The sequence below is a fragment of the Canis aureus genome, chromosome X (genome assembly GCF_053574225.1).
Source record: "Canis aureus isolate CA01 chromosome X, VMU_Caureus_v.1.0, whole genome shotgun sequence".
In the NCBI taxonomy this organism is placed as follows: Eukaryota; Metazoa; Chordata; class Mammalia; order Carnivora; family Canidae; genus Canis; species Canis aureus.
This window is the reverse complement of record NC_135649.1, coordinates 93,873,441-93,894,898: the sequence shown is the minus strand read 5'-3', so window position 1 is coordinate 93,894,898 and position 21,458 is coordinate 93,873,441. Positions and strand designations below refer to the sequence as shown.

The window sequence follows — 21,458 nt, the reverse complement described above, 5'->3', positions numbered from 1 at the left end:
ATGTGCCTTTTATTTTAAAGTTCATAATGTATTGTCCATCCCATGATACCTATCAAAGTATTAGGCGCCAAATGTGGATTTGATGGAGTCATAAGAAATGAAGGAATTCAAAAAAAAAAAGAAGAAGAAAAAAAATGAAATGAAGGAATTCTAAGCATAGATGCAATGAAGTTTTTCCTTATCCTTCTATCACATACCATGCAGGGTGCTAATATGATCAGCTGGAATAATTTGACACTCATTTCAATATTTCAATATTGATTTCACCAATATTGATTTCCACCAATATTTCAATATTGATTTCAATAATTTGAAACTTACTAGGTTAAGTTTCCACTTTAGGAATTGTGAAAGGAGCCAGCAACTCCATCACAACATAAGGAGAGCTAGAATATCTCTTTTAATCAAACTGCAGTGGGATTAATACAATATTAAATATCAACATTTACAGAATGAGTGATATATATTTGAAAAGTCAATTATTTTCACTAATGTATTTTTCCAGATAACTTTTCAAAAAATAAAATTACAAGTTATCGGTATAATTTGATCTTTATAGCACTTGATACCAAAGAAACTTTGATAATTATCATGAAATACAAAGAAAACTAGATTTTACATTAATAGCAGGGTCACCTTCCTTGTTATATGAATAGTTGATCTACAGCAAATATTTTCATTACACACAGGTTCCCCCTCTGACACCTCAAAGCTATAGTATACTTTACTTGGGTGTAAATGAACTTCACTGTCAGCTTTAGCAAAAAAAAAAAAAAAAAAATTTAAACATAAATAAGAAAAATTGCATTCTATATATTCTTGTAATTTAGTAAATATGAAAATAATTCTTGGTGTGTGTGTGTATTTCTCTTTTATCTCTGACTCTATCTCTCTTAGTCTCTCTATGTTGTAAATATAGAGACCCATCTACTTCATTGGAGAGAAGATAAATCACTACATAAACTCATATTTTATTCTAGTTCCACCACTTACCAACCATCTGGTTTAAGTATTTTGGCCTCCTGGCCTCAATTTCCTCTTCTATAGCTATATGAATGGTCTATGTTGACAATTAACTAAAGTAGCATATATATAACCAATCCGTAATTCAATCTAAAATCCCTCATTTTTGCCAAAAGTTCATTGAAATTCACTGAAAATATGTCTTCCACGGTTCCAAAGGAAAACAAATATCATTGGCAAGAATTTAAATGCAGCAACCTACTAGATTAGAGAAATGCGATATATTTAAGATGTTGAATTTAGGCAGCATCTGAACCTTTAAAAACATTTCAATAAAAACAAGTATCTGTTCATGTCTTCTGCCCATTTCTTACTAGATTGTTGGTTTTTGGGGTGTTGATTTTGATCAGATATTTCCCCAAAGAAGACCTACACATGGCCAACAGGTACATGAAAAAATGCTCCACATCACTTGTCATCAGGGAAATACAAATCAAAACCACAATGAGATACCACTTTACACCAGTGAGAACAGCTGACATTAAAAAGACAGGAAACAACAAATGTTGGAGAGGATGTAGAGAAAGGGGGACCATATGATAATTGGAATATTAGCCATCAGAAGAGGTGAATACCTACCATGATATTGATATGGATAGAACTGGAGGGTATCATACTGAGTGAAATAAGCCAGAGAAAGACAATTATCACATAATTTCACTCATACGTGGAGTATAAGAAATAGTGAAGGGACCATAAGGGAAGGAGGGGAAACTTGAGTGGGGAAAAATTAGAGAGGAAGACAAACTATGAGAGATTCCCGACTCTGGAAAGCAAACAAAGGGTTGCAGAAGCGGAGGTGGGTGGGGGGATGGGGTAACTGGTGATGGGCATTCAGGAGGGCATATGATGTGATGAACCCTGACTGAGTGTTATACTATATGTTGGTAAATTGAATTTAAATTTAAAAAAATAAGGAAAAAAAACCTCAACAACAAAACTTTTTTTTTTTTTTTTTTTTTTTTTTTTTAGTTTAGCACTATTTATTAAGTGATCTCAGCTGTTGTAGCTGCTGTGTGTCAGCCTGTTCTTAAAACATAAAATGCTCTTCTAACTCCTCTTGTCCAGGACAGAAGGATCTTACAGGTAGCACACCAACAGAACAAACGACTCTGATGATGCCAGCTTCAATGATGGTCCCATCCAGAGAAGGAGAAGGTCATGGCATATCCAACCATGGCTTCCAGAGGTTTTGAAAAAGGAGCCTTTGGGGGCCCAGCCTGGCTGGCATTTTGATGCTGTTGGTGTGGGGTTTGTACTCCATAATGGTGTTGGGAAGGAGGTTAAGCACTTGCCGAAGCATATCCTGGATGTGGGCTATGGTTGCTTGGTCACTGGCAGTCTTATTCCATATTGAAATAATGTCCTCCTGAAACCAGACCACAGCCCCACAGATCTCCTCCCCAACCATGAACTGTTCCCCTAACATGGCCAGGATAAGATTCTCCCAGCAACGGGATGCCAAGCCCTTCCGCAGTTGAATAATCCACTTGCCACCATTTTTATTTGCATCATCCTCCCACATGGGCTTAATTCCTTTGAAGAGATGGAAGTCACTGTGGCCTGTCAGGTCCCGGGGATGTACCATGTGGCTATAAAACCTCCAGAACTGCTCCACAGAGGCAAAGGTGCCGATCTGTTTGATATTCTGTTCATAGCTCTGTGAGCTGGTGGGATGGCCGGGATTCTTCTGGAGTTCCAGAAAGTATAGTTGTTCTGCATGGGATGCTCTGCTGGGACAACACCCTTCCTCTTACTGCTGCCCTGACTTTTGTCTCATTCTGTTTTTTCCTTCTCACCATCTTTCTGTGTGCTATTTTCTTCATTCTGATCATGGTCCCCACTGTCATCATCTTTCAATGCATCGAACTTGTTGTTCATCCTCTCACCACCGCCGTCGCCACTGCCTCACAGAGTGACTTAATAACAAAACATTCTTGATCACACTCTGGTCTCCTGAACTCTTGCTTTCTCTCTACAGTAATTTTTTTTAATTGTCTAAACTTGTCTCCTCTCACCTTTTTTCCAAATCTCTTTTGTAGTAATGTACTTTTTCAAACGATATATAGACTGGAACAAAAATCAAAATAATAAAAACAATAAAACTTCCAAATATGTGGGGAAATAGTGAAATAAAATTGGCAAAATATTGATATTGTTGAAGCTGCATAACAAGTCCCTGCAAGCTTATTATACTATTCTTTTTATTTTTATATATGTTTGAAAATTTTCCATAACAAAATGTTCAAGGAGAAAAAGTGTCAAGAGGTGATGTCAATTAGATGGTAGAGTAGTAAGTCCTAGACCCTCCTTCGTGCCATAAACACACCAGTTCCACAGCAATTCATGGGAATATTTCCTTTCCGAGAAATTCAGAAGCTATTTGAAATGCTCCTGCATCCCAGGTGAATGTAAAACCAGAATCTCAAAAGCAGGTAGGAAGATTCTGGACAGCCACTTGCTAGAGTCCCTTCTCCAGGTGCAGCACCAATCAGGGAGAGACTCCCTATCTCCCAGCTCCACCCAGGGGAAGAAAGTGGTTGGCTTACAAGTCCAACACCCCAATCTTTGCCAGAAGACTCCACACAGGACTGGCTTCTGTCTTGCCACTCTTGGAGCTCTCATGGATCCAGCTGTTTAGCCAACTGAGGTGGCTGGGGCTGGTAGATGCCATAGATTATCCCTTCTGCTCAGTAAAGAGTGAGTGGATTAAAAAAATCCCAATCAGCTTCCTCTAGGAGAGAAAGAGTTGTTGCGGGTGTCTTGTGACCCAGTATCTTCAGGGCTGTGCAAAGAACTGGCATCAGATTTGCATCTTAGATATGGCATCTGAACTGGCATCTACAAAGCTGTTAGGCATGGCCTAGTCTAGCCATGTGGGAAGAACACAGGTGTTAGGCATGGCCTAGTCTAGCCATGTGGGAAGAACACAGGTGGGATTTTAGGGACAACATAAATGGGTGTTTTAGACAGGTAGATGCCATAGGATCCCAACCTATGGATGAGCACAAGTGAACAGATGAAACCACAGCTCCTGCTTCTTCCTTGGGAAGGAAAGAGCTCAGAGAAACCCTTAGAATCTTAGATTCTTAGAAACCCTTAGAATCTGTCAGAGCTGATTGGTGGAGATCTTCTGTACAGGCCAGACCATAATTGCTGACAGAGATGCCTGCTTGGTCTAAGGTACAGACACCAACACAGAAAGTCAAGGAAATTGAAGAGTCAGGTAAAGATGTTACAAATCAAGGAACAGAATCTGCAGAAACCAACCCTAATGAAACAGAGTTACATGATTAACCTGACAGGAATCTTGGCATTTTCCCAAAGAAGACATAGAGATGGCCAACGGACACCTGTGAGGTGTTCAACATCACTTACCATCAGGAAAAGGCAAATCCAAATCACAGTGAGAGATCATCTCACACCAGTTCTAGTCCAAGAAGGCAAGATAAGAGTATTCTAAAATCACCTTCTGACATGAACATACAGAATCTAGTCACAGAGCAATTCCCTCTGAAAGAAATCCAGAAACTACCTGAAGCAACAATTACACATCTGACAAATGAGGAAATACCCACCCACATCGAAATGGGTAGGAAAAACCGAGACGCTCACCAATAAACCTCACTGCCAGCACATGCCATATAATTGAAAGTGAACTCCCAACTCCAAGCTTCTCCCTGAGGAGTTTGGATCCCACATCTAGTGCCCCAAGTTTAAAAAAAACCCATCTGAGGAACAGGACCCCAAAACACCTAGCTCTGAATGTCAGCTGGTCTTGCATCTGGGAGACCCATAATATTACAGCAAACAAATTAACAGTTCTTAAAGGGCTCTCTGTGGCTGTAGCCCCAAAGCTCAGAGGTAGCAGGCAAAAAACACCCATTCCCCAGTGCTTTCCTGAACAGAATTTATTTGCATCCCTTAAAAAGTGCTGCCTGACTGGCAGGCTTCTCATATAGCAGACACTGAGAGGCTGGGTGTGATACTCCCCAGACACCAGGGAAGCCTGTGAACACCTTCCCTGCCCTCTTCATCTAGCCCATTCCAAGTCACCAGTATCTCCACAGAATGAGCTTATACACACACCTGATGCCTTAGCTTTTTTTTTTTTTTTTTAAGTTTTTATTTGTTTATTCATGAGAGAGAGAGGCAGAGACACAAGCAGAGGGAGAAGCAGGCCCCCTGCGGGGAGCCGGATGCGGAACTGGATCCTGGCACTCTGAGGTCTCAACCTGAGCCAAATGATGCCCCAGCTTTGTGGATATATACCCAGAAGCGGGATTGTTGAATCATTATGCTCAACGAAATAGGTCAATGACAGACAAATACTGAGGGATTCCATTTATATGAGGTATCTAAAATAATCAAATTTGTAGAACCTGAGAGGGGAATGGTGTCTGCTCAGGGCTGAGAGGAGGGGGAAATAGGAAGTTGCTGTTCAAAGTATATAAAGTTTCAGTTACATGAGTAAATTCTAGAACTCTGTGTACAACGTTGTAACTATACTTAGCAATAATGTATGTGCACTTAAAATTTTGCCAAAGGGGGACCCCTGGGTGGCTCAGTACATTGAGCGACTGACTTGACTGACTTTTGGTTTCGACTCAGTACAAGATATCATGGGTTTTGAGGTAGAGCCCGGCATCCCACTTGGTGCCCAGCAGGGAGTATGCCTGAAGATTCTCTCCCTCTGCCCTTCTCCCTACTCATGTGGGGGACACACACAGGCTCTCGCTCAATAAATAAATCTTTTTTAAAAAATTTCTAAAAGGATAGGGGCAGCTGGCTGGCTCAGTCAGAAGAGCATGCAACTCTTGAACCCGGTGTCATGAGTTCGAGCCCTACATTGGGTGTAGAGATTATTTAAAAACTTAAAAAAAAAAAAGGAAAAGAAATGTGACTAAAGAAATAACAGCCAATTATTTAAGACATTTTTTCGTTCAGGTTTTTATTTATCCTGCAAGTACCATCTGGGGGGCTAACGTTCAGTGTGACTTATAGTCTGGAGAAGAGAGGGGGCATGGGAATGGATTTCAGGGTCAATCATGGAGGATGAGTCCTGGAAAAGACCCTAGACTTTCCACTGGAACCATGAAGTAACCTACTCTGAGATTAAGTGTATAAACCTCAAAGCTTCTCAATTCCTGATTGGATTAATGTGATTTGAACTGCTGGCTCACTTCACTTAACTGACTGCTCTAATGCATTATTTTTTTCCTGGCATAAAAACAAACTATTTCCAAGTCACAACTTATTTCTGGTATTGTGGTTGGTTGTGTATTTCAATAGCCAATCTCAGGAAATATCTCAAATTTTAACATGTTAGACTATAAACAAAAACTAAAGGAGACATATGTGTACAATCTTGTGATTACATTTAGTTTTCATAGTAAACTTGATAGAAAAATGTACAAAACTGTTAGAATTCCAATATTTAAAGTGCACTCTTGATAACTACACTGTGATATTCAGTGCTCATGGTGGTGTATTTTGTTTTGACATTTTTTATTTTGGTGAGATTATTTCATCTTTCTTGTTCAAGGCAAATTTAGCATTAACACTTATTCAACTTAATGAATTTATTTTTGCGTGTTTTAATTAATTTATTTGAGAGAGAGAGAAAGTGGAACAGGGAAGGGGCACAGGGAGAGGGAGAGAGAGAATCTCCAGCAGATTCCCCACTGAGCCAGGAGCCTGCCGTGAGTCTCCATCCCACAACCTTGAGCCAAAATCAAGACTTGGATGCTCATCCAACTCAGCCACCCAGGTGCCCCTCAACTTATTTTAAATCTATTGCCTGAACTGACACAGGAAATTTAATCAAGTCAAATTTGGTTTGTTGAATTGAATGCATGTGTACTTTCACATAAATGTTATCAAGTGACATGCATCTCTGGAGGGCTCCATTTATAATCAACATGTGTTCAGCTCCAATGGAGAAAGCTGATGGCACTCTAAAAGCATAACTGTACTAGTTTCCTGGCTCTGTCACCATTCATTTGTGCAAATTTGAACAAGTAAATTAAGATCTACAAGCCTCAGGCAGCACCTGGGTGGCTAGTCGGTTGAGCATCAGACTTATTTCAGCTTAGATCATGATCTCAGGGTTGTGGGATGGAGAGCAATCTCAAGCTCCGCACTCAGTGCCAGGTCTGATTATCTTTTTCCCCCTGCCCTTCTCCCACCTGGCACATGCTCTCTCTCTAAAATAAGTAAATAAATAAATAAACAAACAAACAAACAAAATCTTTTAAAAAATATCTGTAAGCCTCAGTTCCATCTTCTATAAAATGATAAGATGCATTCCTACCTATTATAAGTGTTGTGGGAACTTTGTGTGTGTATATGTGTAAATATCTGCCACAATAAAGATAATGGACTAGACAAGAAGTGTTAGCCAAGATTAATGTACACTGATGAAGAAAACACAAGATTTGGTCTCTGCTCACAAAGTTCAAACAATCATACAGGGAAGGTACAGTGGGCTGAAAGATGGCCCTCCAAATGATATATCCATGTCAAATTCCTGGAACCTGTGCATTTTACCTTATTTCGAAAAAGAATAATTTGTAGATGCAATTAGTTTAAGGCCTGGAGATAAGGAGATCATCCTGAATTATTCCTGTGGGCCTTTAATACTATGAGAGTCTTTATAAACACAGCAGAGGGATATTTGAGGTAGAGAAGAAAACACAGAAGTGGCAGAGGCAGGATGACCACGAGACAACCAATGGGGCGCAATGGAGACACGAGCCAAGAAATGCCTGCAGCTAACAGAAGCTTGAATTGGCAAGAAATTCTTCCACAGAGCCTCCGGAGGGGCTATGACCCAGCTGATACCTTGAATTAAGACAGCTGGCCTCTAGAATGGTAAGACAATAAATTTCAGTTGTTTTGAGCCACCCAGTTTGTGGTAATTTGTTATGGCAGCTCTAGGAAACTAATACAGGAGATGAGAGAAGGCTACATTTCTAGTGGCAATTTATCAAAGAATACCCATTATAGTAAGTTATATCCTTATTTTCTTGCTTCAAATTGCAAAATAGTTTCACCCTTTAAAATTTCACAAATTAAGTCATTTATTCATGCATTTAGATGGTAATTACTTGGTTCTGATTATATGACAGATCAGTTCTAGGGGAACAGATATGAATTATTATGATCCTGAAAGAGCTTATAAAATAGCAAAGGGCATTTTCATGGAATAAAATTAAATGCAATACACAAACCATACCTAGGCCACTTGTAGACTTTGAAGTAGCAATAAATAATTGGGAAGTTAATTTCAAACACATAAAGTTGATTATTTTACTACAGTAATTGAATTCCTCATGTGTATATACAGACATACACATACATATGTCTGTGTCTTTTCAATAATAAATTTTTCAAAAATAAATGCTAAAAGTGCACCTGTCAGCATTTTTAAAAAGATTTTATTTATTTGTTCATGAGAGAGCAGAGATAGGCAGAGACACAGGCAGAGAGAGAAGCCGGTTTCATGCAGGGAGTCCGATGTGGAACTCAATCCTGGGACTCCAGGATCACACCCTAGGCCAAAGGCAGGCACTCAACCGCTGAGCCACCCAGGCATCCACTTGTCAGCATTTCTTTCTTTCTTTTTTTTTTTTTTTTTAATTTTTACTTATTTATGATAGTCAGAGAGAGAGTGAGAGAGGCAGAGACACAGGCAGATGGAGAAGCAGGCTCCATGCACCGGAAGCCCAACGTGGGATTCGATCCCAGGTCTCCAGGATCGTGCCCTGGGCCAAAGGCAGGCGCCAAACTGCTGCGCCACCCAGGGATCCCAGCATTTCTAATTTAAATTCCTTCTTGCTCTAGCACAAATGGGTGCTATGTGATTTTTGGAGAATTTAAGTGAAAATTAATTTTCATTAAGGGAATTGGGAAGTTCAATCCTCTTGGTATAAATCTCATTTGGTTCTATTTTTTATTCTCAGAAAGTGAAATGAAAAAAAGGTGAGAGCAAAAACAAAAATTAAGAATTATTTAGTTCAATATTCAATAAGGTGATTATTAGGCAGGATTCATTTTAATTTTTAACAAGGACCAGTTGCAAATAACATTAACAATAAATGAAGAATGGCCGTTTCAGGTATAAATCGGAAGTGGTAATGGATGCAATTTCAAGCAAGAAGCTATTTGGACAATTATCAAGTCACATTACAGAGGTAATAATACAACTTTCACACTAAGGTGGTGACAAGAGAGATGTTCAGAAAACATATCTTTAAAATGGCCATTACAGCTTGGTCTGTGTCCAGAAAATATGATTATTCTTGCACATAAATGAACAAATGGTCCATTTTCAAATAGAGACAACATTTAGGGCAATGAATAGCATCTGGGCAGAAAAGATGGAAGTGAAGGATTATATACACACATTTACAATTCAACATGAGCAAACATAATTTATTATAATGAAGTTTTACTTGAAAAAATAATCAAAAATGACTGCAATAGTTGCAGGAGATATTAGAAGCATGGATTCATAAGACAAATGGACATTTAAAAAACTATAGTAAAATATTCAATGCTCTGATTATAAATAAAGAAAATTCAAAATGTAAGATGTGAAATACTGAACAATGGCTAATTTCCTACCCAGTCTAGTGTACTTTATAAAAACTAGTGTGGGACTCAGCCTCCAAGGAAGTTGCCAATGATCACACAAATCAACAACCAAAAAACAAAGGATTATGCCAGGATGACAATTTATTGCCCTAGCCATTAGTTCTAATCTAATACTTTTACCACAAATCAGAGTAATTTATTCTATATCATGATCCAGTCCATATACACACACCTTTGAGAAAGTATCACTAAACAATTCCTAACCTTACTACATGTGATGTTCTCTGATATTTTTTATTCAGGCGCCCCCACCTCTTTAGCATTCTTGCCACATACATGGGAAATATCACTAACTGATCACTTCACTCTTATCAGTAGGACTGGGCATCCCTTCAAAATCCTTCATGGGATAGCCCTTCAGACAGCAAGGGTTATTAAGAGCCACCAGCACAGCAATCACTTGGAAGTCCCTGAAATTTAATTCTTTGGGAGGTCTCTAAAATAAGACATTCATTAGAATCCTAGAGAGGTATTTTCATTACAGTTAAAAGTTTAAGCTTCTAATCAGAGTGGTCTGCATGGTAGTGAAATAGGAAGCCCCAGACTATTTTTCCCCCACAGAAACAACTTAACAATAACAATTGCCTTCATGAGAAACCCAGAAACCCATTAGGAAGTTCTTATACCTCAGATGAGACATCAACAAGAGGAACAATATTGAGTCCAGTACGAAAATGTGTGGCCTTTACTCTCCATAGACCCTCTCCACAGGGCAGCACTATAACATTGGGAAAAACTTCAGTTCCCAGCTTCTGACTGGGGAGGAAAAGAAAAGAGTGAAACATATAGCCAACATTCACTCTTCTGACTTCCCCAGAGGCTGCCTAAAAGACTAGTTTGTCTTGCCTGAATCTAAATGTGACAGGAATGTGAAACAGGTTGGGGACCTCTGAGAAAGAAGAGAGACCAGATGAAACAGTGCAAAAAAAAAAAAAAAAAAAAAAAAAAAAAAGAAGAAGAAGAAGAAGAAGAAGAAGAAGATCGAAGCCTCACACTTCCGGCTTTCAAAACATATGACAAAGTTAACAGGCACCAAGATGGTGTGCTACTGGCATAAAGACAGACATACAACCACTGGAACAGAATTGAGTTCAGAATAGTTTGAGATACTATTTTACTTGGGGCACCTGGGTGGCTTAGTTAAGTGTCTGCCTTCAGCTCAGGTCATAATCCCAGGATCCTGGCATCAAGCCCCACATTCAGCTCCCTGTTCAGTGGGAAGTCTCCTACTCCCTCTTACTCTGACCCCACACGTGCTCTCTCTCACTCACTCTCTCTGTATCTCTCAAATAAATTAATAAAATATTAACAACAAACCCATAATGAGCTATCACTCCATTCTCATTAAGATGCTCACTATCGAAAGAGACAATAACAAAAGTTGGCAAAGATGTAGAAAAATTGGGACTCTTGTGCACTAATACTGATAATGTAAAATGGTGCAGCCACTATGAAAAAAGTTGAGGCTCCTCAGAAAATTAAAACTAGAATTACCATATAAACCAATAACCCTGGGGCACCTGGGTGGCTCAGCGGTTGAGCATCTGCCTTTGGCTCAGGTCATGATCGCAGGGTCCTGGAATCAAATCCCAAATCAGGCTCCCCAGAGGAAGCCTGCTTCTCCCTCTGCCTATGTCTCTTCCTCTCTCTCTCTCTCTCTTTCATGAGTAAATAAAATCTTAAAAAAAAATAAACCAACAATCCTATTTCTGGACATATATCCAAAAGAATTTGAAAGAGGATCTCAAAGGGATAGTTGCACACCCATTTCATTCTACCATTATTCACAATGGCAAAGAGGTGGAAGCAGCCATATGTCCATCCAGAGATGGATGAATGAATAATGTGGTATATGCAGACAATGGAATTTTATGCAGCCTTGAAAAAGATGAAAATCCTGTCCTATGCTACATGAGTAAGCCACAAGGACATTATTACTGAGTGAAATAAGCCAGTCACAAAAGGATATATACCGTTATGACTCCACTCATAGAAGTACCTAAAGTAGTCAAAATCATGGAAACTAAATAGAAAGGTACATTGCCAAGGGCTAGAGGAAGAGAATAGTTAATAAATGTAGAGTTTCAGTTTCATAAGATGAAAAATTCTAGAGTTGTGTTGCACAACAATGTAAATATACTTAACACTACTGAACTGTGTACTTGAAAATGGTTAAGATAGTTGTTAGGAATTTGTCAAACTAACAATTATGTGGAGCACAGGGTGCCAGATGGTGAGCTTGTGGTTCAACAACGGACTACAAGAATTGAAAGAGATCTTTATTACTCACAGGTCCTGCAGGAACTAACTGGCACACTCAAAAGGCTACACAAGGTAGTCCAGGCAGACTGCCAACAGAGATAACACTGGAAGTGAATGGGGCACAGGCCTGAAATATGGGTTCTTGGGTGTAGAGCTTTGAGGTTTCCCAACTAAGCCTGAATTGGCCAACTCAAACCAAAGAACGGTGTTTTGGTAAGCCCCACGGGAATCTTATACATGGGGCACATAAGAGGAAGACACTTGATCACAAGGACTGTTGGGAAAGTCTTATTAAGAACCTCCATTTCCTCAAACTCTGCCAGCAGTTATCTAGGGCATGCACTTGCACGAGGGGCTATTGGCTATTGGCAGTTCGGCCAAAGAGAATGGACGCTGCTTGGCCAAAGAGAATGGACGCTGAGAAAGCAAAGGCATGGAGTAACTTAGCTAACTGCTCAACAATGGCAATTATAATGTTGTGTTGTTTATCACACACACACACACACACACACACACAAACCAAAACCCACTTTGAACTTTTAATTAAGTAAAATGAATCTCTACAAAGTTAAAGAAATGTCAGACAGGGGCACCTAGCTGGCTCAGTCGAAAAGCATGTGAAACTTGATCTTGGGGTTGTGAGTTCAAGCCCCACATTGGGATTACTTAAATAAAACTTTTTTAAAAAACCTTATTTAAAAAAAAAACAAAAAACAAAAAACAAAAAAAAGGGATCCCTGGGTGGTGCAGCGGTTTGGCGCCTGCCTTTGGCCCAGGGCGTGATCCTGGAGACCCGGGATCGAATCCCACATCGGGCTTCTGGTGCATGGAGCCTGCTTCTCCCCCTGCCTATGTCTCTGCCTCTCTCTCTTTCTCTCTCTGTGACTATCATAAATAAATAAAAATTAAAAAAAAAAAATAAAAATAAAAAACCTTGCAAAGTAAATAACTCAAACATACTTGTAAGAATAATTTCTAAATTATATAGTTTCAATATAATCTTCTTCCAAGTTTAAATATGAGTATCTAAATCATCTCTCTCTCTCTTTTTTTTTTTTTTTTTTTGCAGAGCCCAACACAGGGCTTGATCTCATAGCCCTGAGATATCGACCTGAGCCTAAATCAAGAGTCGGACACTTAACTGACTAAGCCACCCAGAGGCCCCTCAAAATCATATATTTAGACTGTTTTTATATGAATAACTTCTATAATAAATATCCATCTGCCAAAATATTGTTACTTCAAAACTAATTACAATATTAGTTTCTTAACAGTATTTTTAATGCTAGCAAAATAATCCTTTTTAAAAAAAATATTAAATTCAGGGCACCTGGTGGCTCAGTGATTGAGTATTTGCCTTCCACTCAGGGTGGAGCCTGCTCCTCCCACTGCCTATGTCTCTGCCTTTCTCTGTGTGTCTCACATGAATAAATAAACAAAAATCTTTTAAAAAATTAGACTCATTAAGTAAATAAACATTTTGTTATTGTTTTATGAGATGGCCAAAAATCGGTAAATTCATTCTCAGACCATCTCCCTTATGTTAACTATATCATTCCAGAAATGCCTAAGTATTTTGAGCAAACAACGTGCAAGATAAAATTTACAAACAAAAATCGTGTGTGAAAAGTTTATCTTGTCTAAGGTATCCTTCCCCAATTCTATTTTATGACAAATGGCTCTAATACAGGAAATACAAATATGAAACCTTTTGAATTTCTGTGACTAGTTTATATATAGTATGTTTGAGTATTTGGCTAGTATATGGCTCACCTATGGATCATTCCTCCACTTTTGTGGATGGACTTTTTAATTCATGTTTATTGTTATTTATGTCAACTTTTTCCCGAAACACAAGTAAAATAATGACTGCACACAGTGACACCACAAAGTGTCTTTCATTTTCACATGGAGTCTTTTTGGTTCAATGAGAGAGAACATTCCTTTATAAGCTGTCCAACATGTTCCTCTTGCTTATAACAAAGAATAGCTTAACCAGCAAAGTATTCCAACAGTCTATGTGGAAGAATTTCTGCCTATTTAAAGAAATTGCTTCCATCTCTCATAATATTTTGTGAAAAGACTGTACCATGTATATTTAATCTTGTGGAATAGGAGTACAGATTTTAAAATAAGGATATTTTTAAAATAAGGACATTGAAAAAATGCTGAAATTTAGAAAACTGAAAAAAATTAAGTTTGAGATACTATTTTAAAATATGAACAAACAGGGGCTCCTGGGTGGGTAAGTGCTTGAGCATCTGCCTTTGGCTTGGGTCATGATCCCAGGGCTCTGGGATGGAGTCCCATATCAGCCTCCCCACAGGAAGCCTGCTTCTCCCTCTGCCTATGTCTCCACCTCTCTCAGTGTCTCTCATGAATGGATGAATAAAATCTTAAAAAAAAAAAATACATAAACAAACAGATATATTGAATTTTACAAGCTACAGAAGAAATTTTAAGACCTATACATTTTCAAACAAATGTAAGGTATTTGTGACAAATATAAAATTTTTATGTTCATCACCTTCTTATAATAGGAGAAAGATTTGTGAGGTAGCAGACTCCAGACACATATTAAATTACTCAGCTGCAATTCCAGGGAACGGTTTAGGAATTTGTGTGTTAGTATACTTTTTAGAAAAAAGAAAATTCATTTTCATGCAGAGAACTTTCGAGAAAATGATGTAATTTTAGTTCTTTCATATTGGGATTATGACACACACAACTCCAACTAGTTAATGATTTTATGTTTTCCAAATACCAGAAACACTGGTTTCTGGGCTCGCAGGGCTAGATGTAGGTACTATGTGGAGTTTTATTCCTCCTTTTTCTAGAACAAGTTTTACCAATTAGAAGTAAAATTTTACTTCCCGTTGGAACAGTAGAATTAGGACATGTTTTAACTGAGCTTCATGTTGCCTCTGTTCAGATAATGAAGTCTTCCTTTTAACTTTTTTAAAAAGATTTATTTATTTTAGAGAGTGAGCGCGCGCAAGCACAGGGTGGAGGTGCAGATGGAGAACATGTCTCAAGCAGGCTCTGTGCTGAGTGCAGAGCCCAACATGGCTTGATTCCACAACCCGAGATCACGGCGTGAGCCAAAACCAAGAGTCAAAACCAAGACTCGGTTGCTCAGTTGACTGTGACACCGGGGAGCCCCTGAAGTCTTCCTTTTAAAAGTTGGCCAAGAGTATATATCATATAAATCAGGAATGATACAGAAAATGAATCATCAGTAACACAAAATAAAGGAAGTTCTAAAAACTAAAGCAAAAGTTTGGAGACAAATGAAGGAATTAACCTGCACAGGAATCTCTTCATATACTAGACATGGACGTTAATCAGATATATTTGAAATAAGTCTCTTTAGCCTTCATTTAGAGATCTGATAGAAAGATATGATATAGACTTTCATATAATAACCACATAATTTAACTTCTTAAACTACCCCTCTCTCCAATTTTTACATAGCATATGTGCAATTTAACCAATCTTCCATTCACCAAGTTCATTCTCCAGGGGAAAATATCCTTTAAGTCCTTTAAGACACTGATCATGACAATCTATAGTGTGAAATTTGGTGAATTCTTTTCGAGCTCTACTTGACTGTAGACATTCTAAGTCCTTTAGTTAACCTTAAGTATTCATGACTTTTTTAATGAATTTGCTTATGGTGATTTATATATGGGTAACCATGGTTTCATATATTATTCATTTGTTGAGTACATTCAAACATTCACACTTGACATCCCTAAGATCATATCATACACATTTTTGTCATGGAAACCCAATTTATTTTTTGCTTGTTTTTAGTTATTAATCTTCTCCATACCAAAAATAAAAATTCATACCTTAACAGAGTACTCTTATTTTTTAAAAGATTTTATTTATTTATTCATGAGAGACACAGAGAGAGAGGCAGAGACATAGGCAGAGAGAGAAGCAGACTCCCTGCAGGGACTCGATCCCAGGACCTGAGATCACAACCTGAGCCAAAGGCAGATGCTCAATCTCTGAGCCACCCAGGTGCCCCAACAGAGTACTCTTAATTCTCTTTTTTACAGAGTGTTTTTAGTTCCATACCATAAGCAATGATAAAACCTAATATATACTTCCTGTCTTTTTTCTCTCCTTCACTACACAATTTGTCAACACTAGAATACTTTCTAATTAAACTTTTGAGAAATTGTAGATTGGCATGAAGTTATAGAAACAGATCTAGATAATCTTTTACCAGTTTTTCCTCAATAGTAACATCTTGCAAAACTATAATGCATTTTTATAACCAGGCATTTACACTAATATAATATTCAATAAGCTTATTATTCAGATTTCCTTTTTGCTTGCAGGTGTGTGTGTTGCCATTTCAAAAAGAAACCCACATCCTTCCCGCCCCCAACCTCACCATCCTTGACCCCTGGCAGCTTAATCAGTTCTTTATTTCTAAAATTCTTTATTTTCAAAAATGTTAGATAAGTGTAATTATGTAGTATGTAACCTGTTGGAATTGGCTTTATATACTCAGCATAAGTCCCTTAATATTCATCCATTTTGTTGCTTGTATAAATAGCTCATTATTTTATTCCTGAGTAGTAATAAAATGGTATGGATTTATCATAATTTGTTTACCCATTCACCAGCCAAGGACACTGGATTGTTTCCACCTTTAGGCAATTACAAATAAAGCTGCTATGAACATTCATGTACAAGTATTTGTGTGTTTATACATTTCAGCTATTAAAGATAAGTGCCAAAGGGTACAATTACTAGACTCTGTGATAATTGCATTTTTAGTTTTTAAGAAATTACCAAACTTTTTCAGAAAGGTTTAATAATATTTTGCATTCCTACCAGCAATGTATGAGTGGTTTGGTTTTTTCACATCATCACCAGCATCAGGTGCTGACACAATTTATCTTTTATTTTAGTGATTTTAGTTCTTGTAGATGTAGAGTGAGATCTCATTATGGCTTTAATTTGCACGTCCCTAATGGATAACAGGTTAAATATATTTCCATGTGCTTATTTACCATTTGTAGATCTCATTCAGTGAAATATCTGTTCAAATTTTTCAGATTTTTGACTGTTTTCTAATTGTATTGTCTGCTTTTTCACTGTTAACTTTCAAGATTTATTTATATATTCCAGATATGTGGTTTATTATTATTTTCTCCAAGTCTTTTTTTTTTTTAAGATTTTATTTACTTATTCATGAGAGACAGAGAGACAGAAGGGCAGGCTCCATGCAGGGAGCTTGATGTGGGACTCGATCCCGGGACTCCAGGATCACGTCCTGGCCCGAAGCAGACACTTAACTGCTGAGCCACCCAGGTATCCCTTCTCCCAGTCTTTTTATACACTCAACAGGGTCTTTCTCAGAACAACTTTTAAAATTTTGATGAGGTGCAATTTATCAAATCATGCTTTTTGTGTCAGATCTAGAACTCTGTCTACACACAGGTCCTGAAGATTTTATTCCTTTTTTTTTTCTGTTTTGTTTTGTTTTTTAATCAAGAATTTTATCATTTGGGGTTTAACATTAAAGTTGGTGATCTGTTGATTTAATTTTTGTGGAAATTGTAACACCTAGGTAGAGATACTCTTCTTTTTGTTTATGAATTTCCAATTGCCCCAAGCATCATTTTTTTTTAAAAAGTAGCTTTCTTCCATTAAATTGGCTTCGCGCCTTTGTCAAAAATCATTTGAGCACATTTGTACAATCATTTATTAATGTTTATATTTGTCTTATAATCCAATCCGTGACAAGATCTATAGTAAACTCATCATGGAACTTTAAGTCCCCAGATGTTAGAGCATCTTGGTAAACACCTTGGGCTTTCCAAAGATGCACTGTAAGTAAAGTATAAAACTATGTGCACACAGGTTCATAGAGAGCAGCCTACCGGAGTGCCTACTGGAACAAGAGCTAGTATGTTTCCCATGAAGACAAGGGAATGAGTTCCCTATTAGATATTATTCAATCAGGGGCACGTGGGTGGCTCAGTGGTTGAGCATCTGCCTTTGGCTCAGGTGGTGATCCCAGGGTCCTGGGATCAAGTTCCACATCAGGCTCCCCCTCTCGCAAGCCTGCTTCTCCCTCTGCCTGTGTCTCCGCCTTTCTCTGTGTGTCTCTCATGAATAAACAAATAAAATCTTAAAAATAAACAACAACAGGAACTCCTGGGTGGCTCACTGGTTGAGCATCTGCCTTTGGCTCAGGTAGTGATCCCAGGGTCTTGGGATCAAGTCCCACATTGGGCTCCCCGCAGGGACCCTGCTTCTCTCTCTGCCTGTGTCTCTGCCTCTCAATTTGTGTCTCTCATAAATAAAATCTTAAAAAAAAAGAAAGAAAACTGTTCTCTACAATTAAGATAAAAACAGTAAGCAGCAGTATCTACACCCCAAATGGTGCCGATGTTAGAACTTGAAGGAAAAGTATTTTTGGAAATATTCTCAATGAACTAATAAGACAGAAAGTTTGTAAAGGTTGGGACAGGCAAAGGAAATGACACTTATATAAGGTTATTAAATTTAAGAAGTAATTTGTCCAATGACAATTGTTAAGTGGGGATTGGTAAGAGATGCAATAATGACTAAATAGTGAAAAATTGAAATGCTCCCTAAGATTAGAAATAAAATAAGAATACCCAAACCCAACATTTCTATTCAGTTTTATAGCTGAGGTCCTACTCAATACAATAGGACAAAAAAGAATGATAGAGGTACGCCTGTGTGGCTCAATTGGTTAAGCATCTGGTCAGGTCATCATATCATGGGTGGTGAGATCAAGCCTGTAGTCCCGCTCCATGCTCTGCAGGGAGCCAGCTTCAGAATTCTCTCTCTCTCTCTCAGAAAAATAAATCTTAGAATAAAAGAAAGAGACAGAGAGGGAGGGAGGGAGGAAAGAAGGAAGGGAGGAAGAAAAGCCTTAAAGATTGAAAAAAGAACAAAAACTTTTCTTACATATTAATGCCATGATTGCCTTAAAGATCCTAAGAAATCTATAAGAGAAATGCTAGAAAATATAAGTGAATTTAGCAACATCACTAGCTAAGTAGAAGGTCAATGTATAAAAATCCATTCCCCCCCCCAAAAAAAAATCCATTCCATTCCTATATTTTAGCAACAAAGAGCTTAAAATGAAATTAAAAATGCTCTTCATGGGCAGCCTGGTTGGCTCAGTGGTTTGGCACCTGCCTTCGGCCCAGGGCGTGATCCTGGAGACCCGGGATTGAGGCCCACATCGGGCTCCCTGCATGGAGCCTGCTTCTCTGCCTGTGGCTCTGCCTCTCTCTCTCTCTCTCTCTCTCTCTGTCCCATGAATAAATAAATAAAATATTTTTTAAAATGCTCTTCATAATGGTCTCTAAAATTCTAAAACACTTGTAAAGAATTATAAAAAATATGCAATGTCTCTAAACTCAAAATTGCTGAGAGATTGCTGAGAGAAATCTAAGATGTATGGAGATTGAAAAATACACCATGTTCTGAGAGTGGGAGATAATATTCTTAAGATGCTTATTCTCCCCATTTGATGTATATATTCAAAGTATCCCAGTTACATTATCAACAAATATTATTTTGTGGAAATTGATAAGCTGAAACTAAAACTTATATTAAAATGAAAAATATCCAAACAATTTTAAAACAACTAAGTAGCTGGAGAAGTTACACTATCTGACTGTGGTATATTAATTGAGAAAATGCAGTTACATGTACAAATTAATGGCATACCAGAAGCTATAGAATTAGACATATTTACAGCCAATTGATTTTTGACAAAGATCAAACATAATTTAACTGAGAAAAGGCAGTCCTTCTGGACACATATTAGAATAGCTGTGATAGAGAAAGACATAGCCATGGCCAACATGCATATGAGAAAGTGCTCTGCATCACTTGCCATCAGGGAAATACAAATCAAAACCACAATGAGATACCACCTCACACCAGTGAGAATGGGGAAAATTAACAAGGCAGGAAACAACAAGTGTTGGAGAGGATGCGGAGAAAAGGGAACCCTCTTACACTGTTGGTGGGAATGTGAACTGGTGCAGCCACTCTGGAAAACTGTGCGGAGGTTCCTCAAAGAGTTAAAAATAGACCTGCCCTACGACCCAGGAATTGCACTGTTGGGGATTTACCCCAAAGATACAGATGCAATGAAACGCAGGGACACCTGCACCCCGATGTTTCTAGCAGCAATGTCCACAATAGCCAAGCTGTGGAAGGAGCCTCGGTGTCCATTGAAAGATGAATGGATAAAGAAGATGTGGTTTATGTATACAATGGAATATTCCTCAGCCATTAGAAATGACAAATACCCACCATTTGCTTCAACGTGGATGGAACTGGAGGGTATTATGCTGAGGGAAGTAAGTCAATCGGAGAAGGACAAACATTATATGTTCTCATTCATTTGGGGAATATAAATAATAGTGAAAGGGAAAATAAGGGAAGGGAGAAGAAATGTGTGGGAAATATCAGAAAGGGAGACAGAACGTAAAGACTCCTAACTGTGGGAAACGAACTAGGGGTGGTAGAAGGGGAGGAGGGTGGGGGGTGGGAGTGAATGGGTGACGGGCACTGGGGGTTATTCTGTATGTTGGTAAATTGAACACCAATAAAAATAAATTTAAAAAAAAAAAGAATAGCTGTGATATAAATAAGCATGCAAAACCAACAACACAAAAACCTCAATAACTAACTTAAACCACACACACAAAGCCAACATGGATTATAGACAAATGAAAAAGCTAAAATTATAGAATACCTAAATGAAATCAGGAGAATACTTTCCTGGCCCTCCAGGTGGCAAAGATTTCTTTGAAAGGACCCCAAAAGCATTAACAATAAAATAATTATATCAAAAATTGGCCTTCATCAAAATTGATAAAGTGGACTTTTACTAACCTTAAAAACATTTACTCTTTGAGAAGCATAATTAAGAAAACAAAAGTACATGCATAACATGTGAGAAAGCATTCACAATTTATGCAGTTTACAACGATAAACATACATGCAGATTACAAAAAGGATGTGTAGCTGTCATTTCTCACTTGATATTCACAAGGGAAATTTTTGTCTTTGTTAGGATCAAGATAAGAAAGTGTCTGGGCCCAACATTTCCACTGCAATGTGTATACTTAGAAAAACTCTTGAAGAACATATAAGAGCCAGAAAGTGGAAACAATCCAAATGTGCAGCAACAGTAGAGTGGATAAACAAACATCATATTCTTAAAAGTGATTATTATACTGCACTGAAAATCAAAAAACTACAGCTGCGTATAATAACATGGTTGAGTCTTGACAACATAGTGCTGATATAAAGATTCCAATTAAATGAATTAAGAAAACATACACTAGTAAACTATACTACTTAGATATATATCATTTGGTTCTAAAATTATCTGAAAAGTAGGTATCTGGTTAACATAAAAGGCAGAATCAAGGTGATAGGGGTTTATGCATGAGAAAGACACCTGGGTAATGTTCTACTTCTTAGGGTCA

The 21,458-nt window shown here is 37.9% G+C and overlaps 1 long non-coding RNA gene and 1 pseudogene across 1 annotated transcript in view; both read right to left on the bottom strand.

Annotated features, from left to right (window-relative positions):
- The window catches only part of LOC144307557 (uncharacterized), a 150,281-nt gene that overhangs the window by 101,961 nt on the left and 26,862 nt on the right, over positions 1–21,458 (bottom strand). The gene's annotated exons all lie outside the window — the stretch shown is intronic.
- Positions 2,183–2,939, bottom strand: LOC144308313 (eukaryotic translation initiation factor 4E type 2 pseudogene; annotated as a pseudogene).